The sequence below is a fragment of the Rhinopithecus bieti genome, unplaced genomic scaffold, assembly GCF_001698545.2.
Source record: "Rhinopithecus bieti isolate Rb0 unplaced genomic scaffold, ASM169854v2 scaffold_10354, whole genome shotgun sequence".
NCBI classification, from domain to species: Eukaryota; Metazoa; Chordata; class Mammalia; order Primates; family Cercopithecidae; genus Rhinopithecus; species Rhinopithecus bieti.
Genome location: NW_016806491.1, coordinates 1,904,101 through 1,925,134, shown reverse-complemented (window position 1 = coordinate 1,925,134; position 21,034 = coordinate 1,904,101). Strand labels below are relative to the sequence as shown.

The 21,034-nt window shown below is 40.2% G+C and overlaps 1 long non-coding RNA gene across 2 annotated transcripts; it reads right to left on the bottom strand.

Moving 5' to 3' along the window:
- Window positions 1–1,449: 1,449 nt before the first annotated feature.
- LOC108532644 (uncharacterized) lies at window positions 1,450–19,099 on the bottom strand. 2 transcript variants are annotated; one of them, XR_001886507.1, is made up of 3 exons: window positions 18,902–19,099; window positions 4,019–4,177; window positions 1,450–2,856 (listed from the first exon to the last, which is right to left on the bottom strand). It is a non-coding gene; the product is annotated as an uncharacterized LOC108532644 (long non-coding RNA). The 2 variants fall into 2 exon arrangements; XR_001886506.1 differs by having other exon boundaries at window positions 1,450–2,832.
- Window positions 19,100–21,034: the final 1,935 nt, after the last annotated feature.

The window sequence follows — 21,034 nt, the reverse complement described above, 5'->3', positions numbered from 1 at the left end:
TGAGACAGTTTTACAAACTGATAAGGAACACTTTCCAAGATATATTATTAAGTGAAAAAAGCAAGTGAGGACAATGTGAGAAAAATTCTACCCAGAACAGAACACGTTTTCAGGCATGCAACAGCTCTGCAGGGTTTCAAAAGAGAACTGATAACAGTGATTGCTCTGTGGAGGGGAAATGAGTGGCTTTGGGACAGAAATAAAAGGAGCACAATTTTCACCAAATAACATTTATTCCTTTTTATGTTTTTTATCATGTGCATGTATTATCTTTACAAAAATAAACAAAATTTAATTTAAAAAGAAGAGCTATAGGTTTGGACCTAGAGAGATGTCTATAATGTATTAAGAAAGAATAAGAAGTTGCAGAGTATTAATATGGGCAATATGATACCACTTTTGTCAAAACATTAAATAAAACAGAGAAATATGATGATAGAGTTTGGCTGTGTCCCCACCCAAATCTCCCCTTGAATTGTAATAATCTCCACATATCAAGGGCATGACCAGGTAGAAGTAATTGAATTATGGGGGCAGTTTCCTCCATGCTGTTCTTGTGATAGTGAATTCTCACAAGATCTGATAATTTTATCAGGGGCTTTCGTCACTTTGTTTGCACTTCTCCTTCCTGCCACCATGTGAAGAAAAACGTGTTTGTTTCCCCTTCTGCCATAACTGTAAATTTCCTGAGGCATCCCCAGCCATGTTGAATTGTGAGTCAATTAAACCTCTTTCCTTTATAAATTACCCAGTCTTGGGTATGTCTTTATTAGTAGTATGAGAACAAACTGATACAAATGGTAAGAACTAGGAACATAGATTATCTTGGTGGGAATGAATTTTCGGTGGAGTGGGAAGATTATTAGCTTTACTTTATATGTCTCTTTCCTTACTTATTATAAGAAAATAACATCATTAAAAAATTTTTAACAGTCTTAATATAGTAAAGAAAAAATGCCTTGGTGGATTAAAAGTGACGTTTATTTTCTTTGTTATACTTCTGTGGCATCTTCTGATATACATTGCAATGAGCTCAAAACCACACACTAACAGTTTCACAGTGTTAGCATCATTCCTCTCCTGTCATCTCCATCCCAGATCTGTGCATTCCAGTCTACATGCTCTTCAGTCCAAAGACATGGGATGAATTTTATTCATGACACAATCCCAGGTAATTCCACTCTACATTTAAAAACACCCAACAGGCCGGGCGTGGTGGCTCAAGCCTGTAATCCCAGCACTTTGGGAGGCCGAGACGGGCGGATCACGAGGTCAGGAGATCAAGACCATCCTGGCTAACACGGTGAAACCCCGTCTCTACTAAAAAAAATAAAAAACTAGCCGGGCGAGTAGTCCCAGCTACTCTGGAGGCTGAGGCAGGAGAATGGTGTGAACCCGGGAGGTGGAGCTTGCAGTGAGCTGAGATCCGGCCACTGCACTCCAGCCTGGGCGACAGTGAGACTCCCTCTAAAAAAAAAAGAAAAAAAAACACACCCAACAGTCCACATTGCCCTTGAACACACACCACACATTTGAAGATCTACTGTCTTCACTTCTCCTCTGGCCATTGGTAGAAGCTGCTGTATTACCGCATAAGCACTACAGTGCCATGGCAGTCCATATTGGAGCTTCAGGCAAAAGGACAAACCAGTAATATTGACCCTATCTTTACTTAAAATGTTAATATTTTGTTCATCATGGATTTTTTGCAATAATTTCAATTTTTGAAATGTTGTATAACTATCTTAATGAGTTTTTCAGTAATCCCTTAAATTTTGCACCCAAGGCAAATGCCTCACTCATCTCCTTGAGCCTGGCCCTGCTCAGGCCAAGACAAAACGAAAAGGGGGCATTGGCATGGGCTTGATCCAGAACCCAGAAATTATCTTGGGGGCTTATGCATTGCCAAGGTCACTGGGTGACTTTAAGCACTCCAGTCTGCCCAGCGGGAGTACATGAGCTCCACTTGTTTATCTCTTATGCTAGAACTGCCCTGTCCAGTAGAGTAATTCTAGGCACATGTGGCTATGTAAGTTAATGCAAATTACAAATGTAGAAGGAGGAGGCAGCCCCTGACACACATCTGAGGCAGCTCTTTGAGGGCTTCCTCACTTTTCAAAGTCCCATTCCTCAGGGATTAGCCATCAACGCAGGGCATACAGGGTGTCCCTCTGAGTCTGACCAATAGCCAGGACTCCACAATTTAAGTTTATAATCCTCATTCCCTTTTCCTGATGAATCAAAAGTACTTAAGAGCAGGAATGATATTCCAAATAGTCAATAACAAGTAGGACAGGGCCTGGCAAAGCATTGAGTACTGGGGCAGGGTCTTGGCCCCCAATGTGTTAGGTTAGCCTTTGTTACTGGGTGGTATGAGGTCTGAGGGTGACAGGAGGGACACGGAACATTCAGGACTCAGGGCAACGGCTGCTTCCTAACCAGCACAGAAGTACTGAATGTTTTAACAACTGGTAAACCCATCCCAGAGTTGGTCCCCTGAGTACACGCCCTGCTTACGGCCACAATTACAACTTAAAACACAACAGTCTCACTTCCTACCTGACAGCTTGACCATAGATTCACAGGTGTGGGCTCCTCTAGCAATAATTATCAGAAGAAGTTAACTTTTTCTCATTTATCAGTGAGTCAATCCTCATCAGTACAATCCTCATAAAAGCAGTAGAAGTCCTCTTCCTAGAATCATCTTTGCCATGAAGGAAAATGCGTGAGTGGATGGAATCCATCCTTTTAATTGTTCAGAGATGATTTGCACGAGTGAACCACCCCAACTGCTCCTTCTAGCGTTGAACATTCAGGTCATGTTTGCAGTCACTGAAACAACACCACACAGGCCTGCTGAGAGATCAGACAACCAGCATAATCTCTGAAGCTAGCAGAAGTTATCTGTGACCCTAACAAGAGGAATCTGTGTGAAGGAGGGAGCCCACCTCCAGGTTCATCTGCCTTCACGCTTCTCATTAAATTTGAAACCACAGTCACTTCCTGAAAAACTCCTGAGTCCAGGTGGTTCTCACTAAACCGTCAGCTGCTGATGATTGTCCCTTTTGCTGGCACGTAGCACAAGGCACGGTATGGACAGTGGCAAGGGGACGTGGGTGTGGAGAAAGGGGTCAAGTTTGGTAGGCATTCCTCCTGCTGCTTCTCAAAAGCCCTGGACCCCTGAACCTCTCCCATCAGAGAATTCATTCAACTCACATTGCCTGAGAGCACAAAGGCAAACGAGGCACCGTCACGCCACATGTACCTGGGTTTTTCATTTGTTTGTTTGTTGTGCTACCTTGTCAGCTAAAAAATGTTGGTGGAGGCCAGGCACAGTGGCTCACACCTGTAATCCCAGCACTTTGGGAGGCCAAGGCAGGAAGATGACTGAAGCCTGGGAGTTTGAGACCAGCCTGGGCAACTTAGCAAGTCCCTGTCTCCACAAAAAAAAAAAAAAAAAAAAAAAAAAAAAAATTCAAAAAAATTAGGGTGGGTGTGGTGATACACCCCTCTGATCCCAGCTACTGAGGAGGTTGAGGCAGGAGGATCACTTGAGCCCAGGAGGTTGAGGCTGCAGTGAGCCAAGATTATCACACCACTTACTGCAGCCTGGGTAACAGTGAGACCGCATGTCTTAAAAAAAAAAAAAATATTTGACTGAGACTTCTGGTTTACAGTCGTAGACTAGACACATGTATTTGTCTGCAGTCCCTCTTGAGAGAGCCTCTCTCCACCAAAATATAAATGTGCCAAAGCCCCCCAGCAAACCCAGAGACCACCAGCAAGGTTTTGTATTAGACTCGCAGAGCAAAGGAGGGAACCACTTCACAGAGGCTACTTACAGAGCAGAGCTCAGGGCCTTAGGGTGGAAGTTAGAAGGTATGATCTAAGCAGGGATTGGTCAGAATTTAGAAATTAGGCAGTTGCTGGAACCATCAGTGGTCTTAGGTGAGTCCACAGGGGTTTACTATTAATACAGTAACTATAAACACAAGAGTTTGAGCTTATATTACCTTACCTGTCATGGGTTTGGTGCAGTTCAGCTGTTTTGCAAGACACAGTACTACTATTTATTGCCAGTAATGTTTTCTGTTTTTCAAAAACAAAGAGAAATAAATCCATAATGGGAGAGAACAGAAATGCAGAGCCTTGGTGAATGAGAAACTGCAGCAAATTTCTGGAAAACAAAATATGAATCACAGTGGTTTAACAGATGAAATAGGTGGAAAATGGACAATCTAGACTATCTTGTGAGAGAGTTGCAAGGAGGGGCCACCTTTGCGTGACCAGACATCTAACAGTAAGAACTACTGAGTCGTGGAGTGCTGCCTGGGCCCACACCCTGGGCCATGTGCTTTTCTTATGTTATAGTATTTAATCCTTGAAAAGACTTCAGGCAGTAGATATTATTATTCACAGTTTATAGATTAAGAATTGGAGACTCAGAAAAATTAAATAATTGCCTACTTTTTCACAGGTAGTAAGTGTCAGAGCTTGAGTTCAATTCATATCTCTGGTTCACTATCATATTCCTAGTATTTAGTTCAGTTCCTGGCACATGATCAGCACCACCACCCCACCCCCCACCCCCCACCACACACACACGGAGTGGTGGGTGGATAGAAGATTGGATGGGTGCATGGCTGGATGAATGGAGGAATGATTGGACCAACCCAAATCCAAATGACACCAAAACCACCACACTGCCTCCCCAGGGCCCTAAAAATACTATGTAAGGCAGGCTAGAAAGGATTTCTACAGATGTTGGTTAAAGCCAGAGGAGGGCAGAGACTATGGATCTCAGAAAGCAAAATCCAGCCTTAGTGTGAGGAGGTAGGCAACAGAGATGTCAGACACCAGAAATTTTGGTCAGACAAGAGAAGGTTTGGAAACCAGATCAAAGAGTCAGAACAAAAAGCCAAAAATGAAGAGCAGTCCTAAGTGGCGGTCATGGGGCACCATCCCCGCGCGGAAACAGAGCCTGCTATTACCCTGGGCTTGGATTGAGCCAAAAGGCTGAGAAGCAGTGGAGTGTGATGTGGAGCCAGAGGCTCGGAAAGCCAGGTGCTTTCTATATTTATTCATGTATTTATACCCTGTCTGTTTCCAAGAAGAACATAAGGCACCTTTACAAGGGCACAGAAAGTACAAGGTAATATAAATAAGAGCCAAGTGAGAAAGGATAAGGCAAATAATAAAGACTGGGTCAGAAGAAGTCAGAAATAATACAAACACACATGTCTTCAAATCCTATGCACTGGTATACTACTCCGTTTTCACCCTGCTATAAAGAACTTCCCTGAGACTGGGTAATTTGTTAAGGAAAGCGGCTTAGTTGACTCACAGTTCAGCATGGCAAGGCCTCAAGATACTTATAATCATGGCGGAAGGGGAAGCAGGAACCTTCTTCACAAGGTGGCAGGAGAGGGAGGGAGTGAAGGGGGAAGAGGCCCTTATAAAACCATCAGATCTCCTTAGAACCCACTCACTATCACCAAACTGCCTCCATGATTCAATCACCTCCCTCCCTCATCACGAGGGGATTACAATTCGAGATGAAATTTGGGTGGGGACACAGAGCCAAGCCATATCAACTGGCTATGAGAGAAACATGCATCTGCCTGTAATCTTTCTAAAGGCCAATATCACACTATCACACACACACACACACACACACACACACACACACACACTACCTGATGAGTCAGAAAATCCACCTTGCCTGTGACATAGAAACAAACAAATTGCTCAAGAGAAGCACAGTTCTTCTGGCACTAAAACCAGACAAGAGACTATCCCTTGGTTCTTCATTATAAAAACACTCTGGGCACCCTCAGAAACATCCTTGTGAAAGTGCTCTCCACAAGCGGGACACCATCCCAGACCTGGCCCTGGTCTCAGGCATACAGTTCTTTCCTGACTGGAGGAGAACAAGGCAAAACCCCAGGCCATTCAGACAGGTAGTACTGAGGACAGCCAAGATCACATTCCCCTGTGGGGGCCAAGTCTCTCCAGTACAGATAACTAAACCAGCTTTTTCCAATGCATTTTGACTGCCAATAGCTATGAGGAGAAGAGGTGAGAAAATAAGAAAAGGACAAAACCATGAGAAAGAGATGGAGTGTTCATTTATTGTCAGGTGGGGCATGTCAGCAGAGAATGGGGTTAATGCCCTTATGAAAGAGTCTTCAGAGAGCTGCCCGGCCCTTCCACTCCTTTTTCTATGTAAGCACATAGAAAAGAAGCACATCCTTCCTTCTACCAGGTAAGGATGCAATGACAGGTATCATGTTGGAAGCAGAGAGCAAGCCCTTACTCGATGCCAAATCTGCCAACACCAACCTCTAGAACTGTAAAAATTAATTCTGTTATTTACAAATTATTTGGCCTAAGGTGTTTTGTTATAGCAGCAGGAGCAGTGTAATATACCACCAAGGGCAGGCACCATCTTTATCTTTGTATCCACCATCGATTATCAAAATGCCTTGCACCTAGTAACATTCAATTATTGTTCATTTCAAATCCTGTGATTTTCAATCATCTGTTATGATTCAAGAAATATGACATCTGATATTTATCCAATTTTTGTCATCAGAGTGTAGATTTTTATAAATCTCATCCTGAAACATCTATAGTGAGGATGTTGAAGATAATGCATGGGTAATAGGAAGCTAGTCCTGTGGCAATGGTCAGAGCATGAACCATAAGTCTCTGGGTATCATGGATACTTTTTATAAGGTCTGACTCAGAACATTAAGAACGATTTTTAGAGTAAATGCAGGAACTATGCTTAAAATCTGTGGGGCCATGGCTCTTAGTCATTGAAACAAGTTTCTCAGTACTTTTCTTGAGGAAACTCAGAGATCCTCATTTGATTTCAGTTTTAATCTATTTCTGGATCCATGTAAAACACCAAATTTGCTAATAAGGAGAATTATCATCATGTTATTTTTAATCTTTTGGCAGTAAAATTTTCCTGACTAATTAATTATTTCCAGCTCAGCTACACCTTCCACCTAAGACTCTCCATCGCCCTGCTCTGTCAGCTTCTCTTTGCTCTGTTTCACCTCAGAGCCCAGAGAGCAGACAGAAAGCTATAGGGTCCCTTCAGCTGTGAAGTTCTTCTCAGAGAGAGGGTGTAAAACCTGAAGCTAAGGTGAACTCCTAGAGGGCATGGAGTAACTTACCACTTATGTATTATATTACCACATATATATGGTGTAATGTAGCAGATATATTACACACCCAATAATATGGTATCATAGTTATTGTTTAAAGAAACATGTTTTTTAATTAAGAGATGAAAAGAGGAAAAAATATATTTCCAGTCTTCTACATTTACCCACAAATTTAACATTGTTGGTGTTCTTCATTTTTTCCTATGGACTTGAATAACCATCTGGTGGAATTTTATTTCAGCCTAACTAACTTTCTGACTTTCTTCAGTATTTTTTGTAGGGCACATATTCTAAAAGCATATTCTTTTATTTTTTGTTTATCTGGGAATGTATTTTATATCTGGAAAACAAAATACAAATGAGAGTGGTTGATGGATGAAACAGGTGGAAAATGGACAACCTAGAATATCCTGTGAGAGAGTTGCAAGGAGAGGCCACCTTTGTGTGTGACCAGACGTCTAACAGTAAGAGCTACAGTGTCATGGAGTGCTACCTGGGCACATATGTTATGTCATAGTGATTTTTGAGAGGTAGTTTTGCTTGATATAGAACTTCTAGTTGACAGTTTTTTTTTCTTTCAGCACCTGGAATATGTCATTGCCTTCTGGTCTCCATTTTTTCCAATGAAAACTCATTTCTAATTGCTTTTCATTTTGTATTCTTTTGCTCTTCCTGTTCTAATCCTTGCATATCCAGATATATGCATCTTGTTTCCATATTTTCTTCTCATTAGTAGAGAAAAACTTATTTGGTCCACATATAGGATAAATATAGTGTTGTTTACTTTCAGATTTTGGAAAGGTTTCTGGTATCATTATTGTTGCTTATTTAACTTTTGCTCTGTTTGTATGACTTCATATGGTGAGTGATTGAGTCCAGGTTCATTCATTCTTCTCCAAAGTCATGACTTCTTGCCCTGATGCTGCATCAAGTCTATGAACCATCCAGTTTAACTGAAATGGGAATGAGTCAGAGCTGAAGCACTGAGGACCTGCAGAACCCAGACACGCAGGTGTCATTAGGAGGGTCCAGAAAAAGGTGAAAAGATGAATGACAGATAAGTAGGCCTATCATCAGAGGTCTTTGGGGCAGGCAACACTCAGAAACATGAGCAGAAAGATAATCAGCATGAAAGATGCCTATGATCAGTTTAGCAGCTGATATGGTTTGAGTTTGTCGCCACCAAAGCTCATGTTGAAATCTGATCCTGAATGTGGTGGTACTGGTAAGTGGAGCCTAGTGGGAAGTATTTGGGTTATAGGGGCAGATCCCTCCTGAATGGCTTGGTAGTGCACACCAATTCTTGTGGTAGTGAGTTCTTGCACTGGTGAGACTGGATTTGTTCTTGTGGGAATGAATCAGCACCCCAAGGAATGGATTGTTATAAAGCTGGGATGCCCCTCCTGTTTGCCTCTTTGCATGTGCCCACTTTCCCTTTGACCTTACGCCATGTTGTGATGCACCAAGAATTCCCTAACCAGAAGCTAAGCAGTTGCTGATGCCATGCTTCTTGAACTTACCAGCCTGCAGAACCATAATCTAAATAAACCTCTTTTCTTTATAAACTACCTAGTCTCAGGTATTCTATTATAGCAACACAAAACAGATTAAGATACCCAGCCAAGTGCCTGGGATCAAAGCAGAATTCTAGTGTGACACAGTGGAAAGGCCCTTGCCAGTGGTAGGAAAGCATGGCTTCCTCCTCCTTATGTGATCTTAAACAAGTTATTGACCTCTCTGAGCCTTATTTTCTTACTTATAAAATAGGGCTAATAAATGACTGTTGTTGCAGGGCTGTTGTAAGGACCAGAATTATATATAAAATATGTGGTGCACTATGTGGGACATGGGACATAGGAGTCATTTAATAAATGGTAACTGTTTCTATCATTATAAATGCAGGAGTTGATCATTTAAGCAGGGTCTCACTCCTAAATAACCTGTCAAAGCATAGGTGCAGGTACTGGATGAACAAGGAAAAGATTCAGTTATTAGTTATTACTCAGAACCAAGATAAGATTCCATTTGCCTGCATGGGAGCAAAGATCAGAGCTGGAACATGTTTGGAAGTCACCTAAATATTGTACTAGAATTCCTCATATTCCCATTGAAGCATCTGATGACACTGATACCAAAGGAGCATCATTTAAGTTTGTGAAGTTCTTTTTCCACAATGCAGCCAATGAGTTAACACTGTTCTAGTTCCCATGGCTCAGTAACAAGTTACTCCAGAACAAAGAGGCTTAAAACATGACAATGACATTTGCTTTGCTTGCAAATCTTTAATTTAGGAAGGGCTTGGCAGCATGGCTAGTCTGTGCACCACTTAGTTTCAGCTAAGGTGAAGGCTAGGACTGCAATCAACTGTGAGAGACTCCTTCACCCACATGATGCTGGCTGCTAACTGAGATCTTCAGAACTGTCAGCTAGAACACCTGACTCATGGCCTCTCCATGTGACCTGGTCCTGACCCTGGACCTCCTCATATTATGAGTGTCTAAGAATGAATAGTGAGAGAAAGAATCACTGGGAGGAAGCATAAAGTCCTATCCATGAACGGGGAGTGTCAACATTACAATTTTAAAAGAGCATATTGGCTGAGATATAGTGATAGAGCCATCTTTCTATGTATTCTATTTATCATTCAATTCTAGGCAAAATAAATTTGCCACTCAGCTTAAAAAAAAACTTTTTCAGGCTGGGTGTGGTGGTTCCCACCTGTAATCCCAGCACTTTGGGAGGCCAAGTCAGGTGCATCACCTGAGGTCAGGAGTTCATGACCAGCCTGGCCAACATGGTGAAACCCCGTCTCTACTAAAAATACAAAAATCTGCTGGGCATGGTGGCAGATGCTTGTAATCCCAGCTACTTGGGAGGCTGAGGAAGGAGAATTGCTTGAACTCGGGGGCGGAGGTTCCAGTGAGCCAAGATAGCACACACCATTGCACTCCAGCCTGAGCAACAAGAGTGAAACTCCATCTCAAAAAAACAAACAAACAAAAAATTCTGACATGTATAAAAAAAAGTAATCAAAAATAAATGAAATTAATTTACAATAGTAATTTGATCTCAATGAAAAGTGATGATCCACAGTGATATGCAATGCACTTTTTGCCACCACATGTGTTAAATCATTGTTTTCAGAAACTATTTTCTCAAAATAATTACTAATTTTTGTAGTAAATGCTGATGCTTCTTCATTAGATTTATGTCTTCTGTTTTTTATGATGCCAATTATAATACAACAATCTCCTTTGGTGGATGATATATTTCAATAAATATTTATGCAAATTACACATTCCTCACCCTTTCTCAAGAAAAAAATTTAGTACTCAATATTTCATGAAACATGAACTTTTGTTTTTAGCCTAATTGCCAACAAGAGTTTATTACAAAATTAACAAACAATCCCAAGCATCAAAATAAACTGATGTATACGTACAATGGAATATTATTCAGTCTTTTAAAAGGAAATAAATTATGACACATGCTAAAACATGGAAGAACCTATGCTAAGTGAAATAAGCCAGTCAGAAAAGGACAAATATTGTATGATTCTATTTATACGAGATACCTGGATCTACAGTTAAATTCATAGGGGAGGAATGTAGAATGATGGTTATCAGAAGCTGGGGGAGTTAGTGTTTAATGGGCACAGAGCTTCATTTTGGGAAGATAAAAAAGTTTCAGAGATCAATGGTGGAGATGGTTGCAGAACAATGTGGTTATACTTAATGCCACCAACTGTACACTTAGAAATAATTAAAATGGCAAATTTTATGTATATTTTGCCATAGTAAAATATAAAAAAACTGATCATTTTTATTTTACATATTAAATGACAAACGATTGTTTAAAAAAATTAGGATATTCTATGAGCTCTATTGAAGAACTCTTCTGCCCCCATATCTTGTACGTATTTCTATTGTTATATATAACCTATAATTTCTCAAGTTATCCACTGACCCCACCAACAAACAGCCTGGTGGCTTCATGAAAATGGTTCATATAAGCAGCTAGTTGGTACATCAAGTCTTCAGGAGGAGCCGGTAACAACATCAAATACTTCTCCCACTGTCACGTGAACTAGAAAAAATTAGCTATCCATAGAGTGTGGGAACAAGTTGATTCATTGGAGAGTATGTCCTCTTCCTGCATGCTGCATGCAAGAGATGTGTGAGTTACTTTTCACCAGGTAAGGGGAGGTGGGGAGAAAAAGGTTATCACTGGTCATCTCTCAGACTGAACACGTGTTAAAGTAAGAATTCTGTTCACTACGCATGCACCGTACCCACTACTAGACAAGACCATGACAGAGACTAAGAAGTACTTCATGGAGATGGTACCAAATCCAGCCCAGATTATTTTATTACAACTGTTAACAATAATACTGTCCTTAAAAATGAAAATATCTGGGAGAAATATTAAATAAAAGGGAAACATTAAGGCAATAGCATAAAACAAGACTGCATTGGATATACTGGGACTTGTGGTCACCTTAAAATGGGAATAACAGTTAAACATACCTTATTATAAGAGTCACTGTGAGAATTAAATGAGAGCATTGTGAAAATACTTTGTAGAATCTGAAGTGTTATATAAATGTGTCTATAGTGATCTATATGTGCATTCTTGCATTCTTGCCCACTAATTATTTCGAAAAGAATGTTACCATTATTTTGTAAAGTTTTATAAAGTATCTTGCTGTGATTTTTAATAGGCATTGCATTAAATCCATATATTAACCTAGGGAGTACTGTCATGTTCACTATTTTTACTCTTTCAAATCAATATTGTAGTATAGCTCCCTACTTACTCAAGTCTGCCTTTATTGTCCTCATTAGAGTGTTATAGATTCTTTAAATACATCTTTTTGTCCTGGATGACATTAGTAGCCAAGAATTTAATGTCCTGTTTCTATTTTAACAGAATCTCCATTTTCATTGCATTTTTCAGCCTTGAATCACTGGTGTCAGAAAGATGTTTTTCGTCTGTGTGGTGAATTAATCCTATATCCTTTTCTCACACATTCACCCCATTTGTACTCACTGCCTCCTATGGTTCCAATTCCAAAATCTCTACCCCAAGCCCCACTTCCCAGAACAACAAACACATCTACACAACTCTTTGCTGCCAAGACATCCCACAAGCACCTCAAACTTAATACAACCAGCAGAAAATTCATCTTTCTCCCAGAACCTCCTGTTCCTTTGATATTTCTAATTGCAGTGAGCCATGTGCCCTGTTGCACAAGCTCAAAACTCAGAAGTCAACACTGACCCTGTCTTCTCTTCTACCCTCACTCTCATCAGACACCAAGTCTGCACATTCTACCTCCCTTGTAGCTCTTGAATACAATGTCTTCTCTCTCTTCAGATTCAGGCCTGGACATAGATAGAGGTTTTGGTTTGGGTTTGGTTTAACTGTTCTTCCCTTCCTCCTCCCTGGAGTATCAATTACCAGCTCCAGTTTCACCTGACTCTACTCTTCCCCAATCCCTCCCCACCATTACACACACTCCAGATGTTCTCCATATGACAACCAAAGGGATTTTTCTGAAACCATGTTGTTTCTATGCTTAGAATATTCAAATGTTACCCATAACCTCTAGCTTGGTGGTACCTGCATCTGCAACCTCGTCTCTCAGCAATGAACCATCTGCCCACCCCTTATCCCCTTTAGTACAGTTACACTAATTTATTTCCTGCTTTCAAGATCATTCTATTCTATTCTCTGGACTTAATATGATTCCCATTCCCTCCATTTGAGAACACTCTCAAGTTCTTCAGGTCTCCTCTAAGAGACCACTCATCTCCTGGAAGCCTTCTCTCATTCTCTTCTCAGTTAGACTCTATAGTCTGTGTACTTGTGTATCTCCAGAGACAGAATGTGTACATGTCAGAGGTGGGCACCCTGAGCGGACTTATGTCAAGGACAACTCACTGCGCTTCCTGCTCTTGAAGTCTTGACATCCCAGGGAAACGCAGATTGCAACAGAAACATATCAGCACTTGACATTTGGTCATACATGAAACCAGCTACCTAAAGTGGAAAGTGCAAATTACTTTTATATTTGTTCTGCATGCTTGGCAAGAATAGCAAAACCTTTGTCACAATAGACTGAAATCAAAGATAAACAATGGAGGCAACTCCTAGTGCTATGCCAGATGGTGGTTCCTCCCACTCTGCCAGGGCCTCTAATCCGGGAAACAGGTGGTCAACACAGGAGCATCAAGTAAGGGTCAGAGAGTCTGTGACATGCCCTCATCGACATAAGAATCCAGTATTCGCTGTTTGTTTGATTGCTTTTCATTACCAGCTTGAAGAACAGGGATGAGTCATTCTGGCGTTAACAGCTCTGGGGTAAATTATTAGGGAAGGGCAGAGGGATCTCCATGAGTCCAGGAGGCAGCCTACTGGATTCTATGTGGTCCTAATGGAGGGTGGGAGCAGCAAAGATGCCAGTGGAAGGTGTGCTTATTTTGTTGTTTGCAGTGAGTTTCTATCTTTAAATGTGTTAAAAGTGAAATGTGTAACAAACCTTAGTTTTACTGCTTATCTGTTTTCCAGAAAATTCTAGCATAACATAGGGGGAGAGAGCAATTACATGGTATATTCCCAGTGGACAATGTACCTTCCTTTTGCCACTGACATCTCTTGGGGCAAAACATGGTTAGTCAGGGACTGAAGCACATTATATACACACCAGCAAGTGTACCCACTTTAGACGACATTGTAACTTTTAGTCTATCTACTTATGTTAGTTTCATGAATATCTCTTGTATGCAGCTATATGCTCAATTCTGATTTGTTGTGGTTGCTGATGTCTAAACCAGGAATTGACCTTTCTCTTAAAAATAACTTATTTAAATAGCTGTTAAACTTATGAGATGTTTTATATGCTGCCCTATAAACTTTACTATTTTCTTGGCTTTCTCTTTTGTTTTACACAGACAGAATATAAAATAAATTAATCTTTTGTTTTGTTTTAAACATTGAGTTGGAAGATAATCTATTTTTCTAGTCTAATCTTATTGCTTGTGTTAGCTAAGGAAACATCTAGAAGAGATCAGACATGCAGCTGTTTGGGTTCTCCCCACCTTTCACTTTCCTTAATTGCCTCCATGATTATATTTTTTTTAAAGCTCTATCTTAACACCTGGTAGTTTTCAGAGCATATAAACTATTTCAGTGATGTACAAACCCAGTCAGGTGGCAGCCCTTTTATAACTAGTTATGATATTCTTATATATCTTATAACTTCATAAATATTCATTCAACAAATATTTATTGACTATCTCCTATGTGCTGGGTTTGGGGGGTGCGATGGTTTATCAGTTCACTTTTATTGTCTACCAAATCACCTCTAAACTTTGTGGCTTCAAATAACAAATATATATTGTTTCTCACAATTCTGTGTGAAGGCAGGGCAGTTCTTCTACCCTGAGCTAGCTGGGAAGACCACCGCTGGATTCATTCATGTGTCCGTGATTAGCTGGCAGTGTGACTGGTGACTGGTGAATCTAGGATGATCTCACTCACGTGCCTGGCAGTTGGCACGTGTTGGCTGAGATGTCTAAGTCCCTCTCCATGTGCCACTCAACCTTCCAGGCTAGCTCAGAATTGCTTCCATGGCAGTTTCAGGGATCCAGGTACAGCAAGCCCCAGTACAACTCCGCCTACATCATGTTTGCTAAAGTCCCACTCTCCCGAACAAATTGCATGGGCAGTCTAGATTCAAAAGGTGAAGAAACAGACTTTACCCCTGATGGAAGGATCTGCAAAGTCACATTGCAAGAGAGTGGATGCAAAGAACAAAGACCACATAGCTATTCTTGCAATCAACCAAAGTCCATCCCTAGCCACAAACTGTTCACATTCTTCCCACATGCAAAGTACTCCCACTCCCATCCCAGGACATCTGAAAATCCCTTCCCGTGATGGTAGTGGATTTGAAGTCTGGGATTTTGTGACCTAAATCAGGTCAACATGTAGCTCTTCTTGACCCAGAGTCCAGTGAGCTTAAAAGATGAGCTATCTGCCCTCATACACCCACATGCAATCACAAGACAAGAACAGGAGAACTGCAGTAGGCACTCCTACTCCAAAAGGGAAAGAATGGGAAGTACCTACCAGTCACCAGTCCATGGCAATTGTGAAATACAATGGAGCACAGGTTGCCAGGATCCTCTGCTGTGGAGGCAGAGAATGTTGCTTGATTAGGGCCCGGTTCTGCTCCTTGGAAATAGCTCCCCAGACTGTTATTTTCTGATTCTCCTTGAGACTGGATGTCTAGTCCATTGTCCTTCAAGACTGTGGCTTCACCCTCTGGGCTCTTGGCCTTTTGAATTAGTCATCTGAGATATACTCCTTTTTTTCCAATAGAATGGCCTATGTTTGAAGTTGCCTGCGGTGGGAAGATAATTCTCCAAGGGTCTTTTGCATTTCTGTACATCTTACAAGTAGCATCACTGACTGTTTTTGTTCCGAGCTATCTTTTGTTTAAAGATGTTTGTAAAGTGAACAGTCTTGGAATGTAGAAACAGTGTCGCCCTCTGGAGCAAAGGGCAGGTTTGCTTTCGCCTTAGAAGATAGAGATAACATTTGAGACAATGGGCAGACATACCTACTGCCTAATATAAAAGATTCAGATTCCCAAACTTTGGAGTTCCTCTCCTATATTGCAAACCATTGCATGTGCACGTGTCGCATGGCTCTCTTTCTGTCACCATATGGGAATTGCAGGTCAGAAAACTAACACAAATACTCTCCTGCTCACGCTACTTGTCATGCCACGAATAATAAACTGTCCTTTATTTTAGTCTCTGACCTTGGAGATCCATGTCTTTGACAACACCCATAATATGTTAGCTTGTAAGTAGAATAAAATCTCAGCCCTTTGTAGTTCTTGACAAATGCTTTCAACATAGAGAAAGTCAGGAGGCCAGAAATCTCTTTGCAATTGAAGCAATTTCATTCTTTTTTTAGAACAAATGTGTTGTTCTTTGGTTGGTATAACTCCCTTAAAATATCTATGGGCTTTTCATGAATCAGATTATGGTCCACTCCCTTTAACAAAAGTTACATCCACAATTCTTCTCCAGGTAGGCCCTTTCTACTTTGAGCAGCATATTAGGCTACTGTAGCATAATGCCTTAAGATTCTTGGAAGTTCTTTTGTCTAACTGACATGGTCTAATGAGTATTACCTTAAATCATTCAGAAGTATAAACCAAGAATCTTATAGATACACTCTTGATTTGACCTTTAGCACCAGGACTCCTTTTACTTTGAAAATCTTTTACTGTCTGGAGTCTGAGGATGAAAAACAGTTTTATTTTCCAGACCAGCAAGTCCTGGGCTCTCTAATTTCCCCTCAATTCTGCTTGCAAATTAAAGAGTCCTTTTTTAACTCATCCCTCTTTTGCAATATCTTGTTATATGCATCCACAAGCATCTCGACACTTTCAGCATTTTACTTGAAAATCTACTTAACCAAATATAAAATTCTGTGAGGTACATTTTTTATCTTCCAAGTTACTATGTACATTTTTGACAACTGTTTTGCTACTATGTTACATGTATTGCCACCTTCCCAACTTTGAAAAATAGTTTTCATCATTTTTTCCAGTCTTCACAAACAGTTTCCTTGCACTTTTCCAGATCCACCCCCCACCTAACCCCAAAGCTAATGGCACATGTATTGAGTTTTTGTTTCAGCAGCAACCTGTTTCTAGGTATCAATTTTTCTGCTGTATCAGTTATATTTTGCTACATAACAAGCCATCCCAAAAGTTAGTAATTTTATTTTCTCATGATTCCGTGGATCATCTATTTGGTCTGGACTCAGCTGGCCATTGTTCTTCTGGTCTCTCCTGGGATCTCTCATGTAGCAGAAGTCTCTGGCAATTTGACTGGAGTGGGATGGCTTAGGTATCTCTGGTGGTTGTTTCCAGCCACAGGCTCCACAAGGTCTTGTCCTAAAGTTGGCCAGCCCAGGTTTTTTTTTTACAAGATAAAATCAGGGCTCAGGGCTCCAAAAGGGCAAAAGCAAGAGTTGCAAAGCATCTTGAGGCCTAGGCTCTGCAATGTCACTTCCACCACATTCTGTTGGTCAAAGCAAGTCATAAGGCCAGTCCAGAAATAAACTCCATCTTTTGATAGGAAGCATTACCATAGTGGATGCTGTGTTGTAAGGCCCTGATCCTTCTTGGACCAACGCGCTCCTTCCCTACCCCCTGGAAGTATTGGCTGCTGATAGCACAGCTGAGTCCCTCCCCAGCAATTGCCCTCTGCCAAAGGGAGTTTCCTAACCTCAGGTTACACCGCTCCCTCAGGGGCACTCCAATCCAGTGACTCACACCCCTTATCTCAATGAAAGACACCTCTGAGGGTTCCTTCCATATCCAGAGCTCCCATGAGATTGACTAAGGCCACTCTTATAGCCTCTGTCCGATCCTGTTTCCCTTATGCCCTCACAGATAGTCCCAAGAGCATTCCTCAATAAATCGCATGCATGAAAATCTTCCTCACAGTCTGTTTCCCAAAAAACACAACCTTAAGACAGCAGCAAGTTACATTTCAACCTACCATAGTTGCACAGTAAACCACTCAAAAACTTAATGGCTTAAAACAGCAACCATGTATTACTTCCCAGGAGCCTGCAAATTGGCTGAGCAGCTGGATGATCTAGGTGGCCCCATGCACAAGTTAGGTAGTTTGTAGTTTGCCCATTGAGTTGCCTTAGTTCTTCACATGCCTCATTCTGTAGCATGCTAGCCCAGGCTTATCCATATTGCAGATTGGCACAGGTTTTTTTAAATGGCTACAAATTCTTCCTTTCTCTATCTGCATGCCCTTGCAATGGGATGTTGCAGATCCTGTTGACCACAGAGGCATGCGTAAGCTCAGCAGAGATCATCTGAGGAAACCCAGACCAGAACTGAGCCACAGAATCATGGCAAATAATAAATGTTTATTGTTTTGAACCTCTGAGATTGAAGTGGCTTGGTTCACAGCAGAAGCTGCATATGTGAATGTAATATGCAGCGGTTAGCAAAACTGACCTTTCGTCACACCAACAAAGAATAATTTTATCAGCAAAACAAGTATACAATGTAAAATCACAAAAAGAATAAACACATGCCCAGAAAGATCAAAGTATTAGATGCGTAATTATTACCTTTTCCTGAAATTTTCCAATAATATTTCATTTCTATCCATTCTTTCATATAGTAGATATGGAAGTTTTAAGAAAAAATTCAATGAAGGAGGAGAGGTGAGTGTTCAGTTGAAGAAGTTACACTTCAACTTATTTTTCTGCCCATTAAGAAAACATTACAATCATTTTATTAGTTGGATACCAATATTCTGCAGAAGGGCATTTGAGGATGACTGTCTAATTTACCTATTGATTTTATTTTACACATTGATCTTGCCCTTTGGGGATGTTCTAGTCTACTTATCACTTCTTAGTGTCTTTCATCTACTCTCAGATCCATAAAATCTTTTGTAATGATCTTGCCAACTGTGAAACTTGGTTGACAACCTGTCTGGGCTTCTCTAGACTTTAAAATCATCCACTTCTACTTTTAAAAAGTAAAGTTGACTTAACCAGGCCTTATAATGATGGTGATAACGCCATTTCTCTTTGTTTACCAGTTATTTTCCACCCCCCAAGTCCTTCTTTTCTCTGAAACTGTGGATCAAGAAAACCATTCTTACCAGTCATTTCTGCTTTCTTCTTGACAACTTCTAAGTATCTTTTAAAGTTGTTCATACTGTGACACGAGTGAATCTGCTCAGTGGAATACTGACCACCCGTGAGATTAGAAGGTTTTCTTCATCCACTTATTCAACAAGTATTGATTGAGTGCCTGTGATATGAAAGGCATTCTGCTAGACATTCAGGAGCTACCAAGACATCTTCAGAGCCCTGACCAGATAACCACACGTTCATTCTGCTGACTCTTCTATTTCTTCTCATACTCTGATTATTCACAAATTCTGTGTCCTGTGTACATTTTCTCTGTATGAGTCATCTCTTGGAAACTTAGCTCTGACTGAGCTTTGCTGAGTTGTGACCTTGGACATCATCAGTTCTTCATGGGGCCGTGCTTCTTTGCCGCTCTCATAGATTTTTTTTCTGTTATCATTAAGCATTATTTGACTTGCTAATGTCAGTTATATTGTAACAGAATGGTAAGTATTGGCTGTTCATTAAAATAGCTGAGCACTGAGGTTTGAAAAGGCTAGAATTGAGATTTCAAGTCCTAGAGAGAGCAGAAAATATACTATTCTACTCAGAAGCAGGAATGTCACTCTAATTCTTGGCAGGAAAAAAAATTGTTTTAAATAATGAATTGTATTTCTGCTTCCATGACTATTTCCAAAGCTGGTTGGCATTATAGCATAGTGGTTAAGCTTTAAGCCTCTAGAGTTCAAATTCTAGTTCTACCCTTTGTCAGTTATGTGACCCTGGGAATACACTTTCTAAGCCTCAATTCGTCTGTAAAATGGTGATAATGGAATTCAACTAATTAGGGAATAAATAAAATAATTCATGTAAAGCAGTTAACATTGTGCCTCTTATGAAGTAAATATTTAATGAATAATAGTTATTATTATTATGTCTGCCTCCAATTCTGGCCTTTAATAAATGAAAGTCATTTGAGTTTCCATAAATATTTCTTTATAGGTTATAAATTTGGTCTTATAAACTATTCTTATGATATAGTCATGTCTCTGATCAAGAAGAAATCATAAATTAATAAGCTTTGATCATGTAAATATAAACAGAAGATAGATAAATTTATTCCAACCCTATTATCTTTAACTGAATTCTAATCATATTCCAAACAAAAACATAAATATTCTTTATTTCACACATGCTATTTTGTTATCATTAGGAAAGTGACTTCTCCGGAGTTATATAATGAAATGGAAGAAAATTCCAGCATTTCTGATTTACCTTCAGGTACCAATCTGAAAAGAGCATGACTTTCAAAATTCACATGGAAAATAAAAAGATAAGAATATTCAGCTTTTGGAAATGTAATCTCTAAAGCTTTAATACAACTTACAGTTCTTTTTTAAAATGTTATTTTATACAGAGATAATATCCTTATAAAACCATAACAGCAAAATTAAATGGCCAATATAAATTCCCAGAACAGCCAAAGAGAAAATGAAATGAAAATAAAATGTGTGTTATTGGGTTTCTCATTCAGAGCAAAGCTGTTCAGTTTCTGCAATATTTGGAAGCTATAAGAAAGTTTTTCACACAACTGTTTTATCATTTAAATTTGCAAAATATGTGTGACAAATCCTGAGGAGACAGAGAAGACAAAAGTGAAGTTCACTGAGAGACAGAAAGCGCCCGTGAACAGAGACGCTAATCCTGCAGTTTTACCTAGGGGTTTTGCATCTGCTGAAGGAGTTTAACACCGTGCTTCTCTGAAATCTCTAAAGCAACACTTTCTGAGGTAAGGCACGGTGGCTTCTGTGTGCAATTCTAGGGACATATTCTCTCAGCAAGCAATGCAGATGTAGATAAAGAACTTCATCCCCCAACTGAGTTTGAAAAAGAAGACCTGACGTTTGAAGACACTAAGAAGATTAAAGCATTAGATTTTTTTTTCAAGCTTCAAAACAACCATCTTCCAGATGGTCCTTATTGAGAGAAGGGAGTTTGTTGGTTTTAAATGTATAAGACAAGAAACCTTAGACTCCCAGGATGTGACCCTCACAGAATTTGACTTTTATTTTGGTTTCCTGAGTAAAGCCCTTGACTGTGGCACCCAATACCAAGTGCAGAAACAGAGTAGCTTCAGAGAAACTCCCAGCAATGTCCCACGT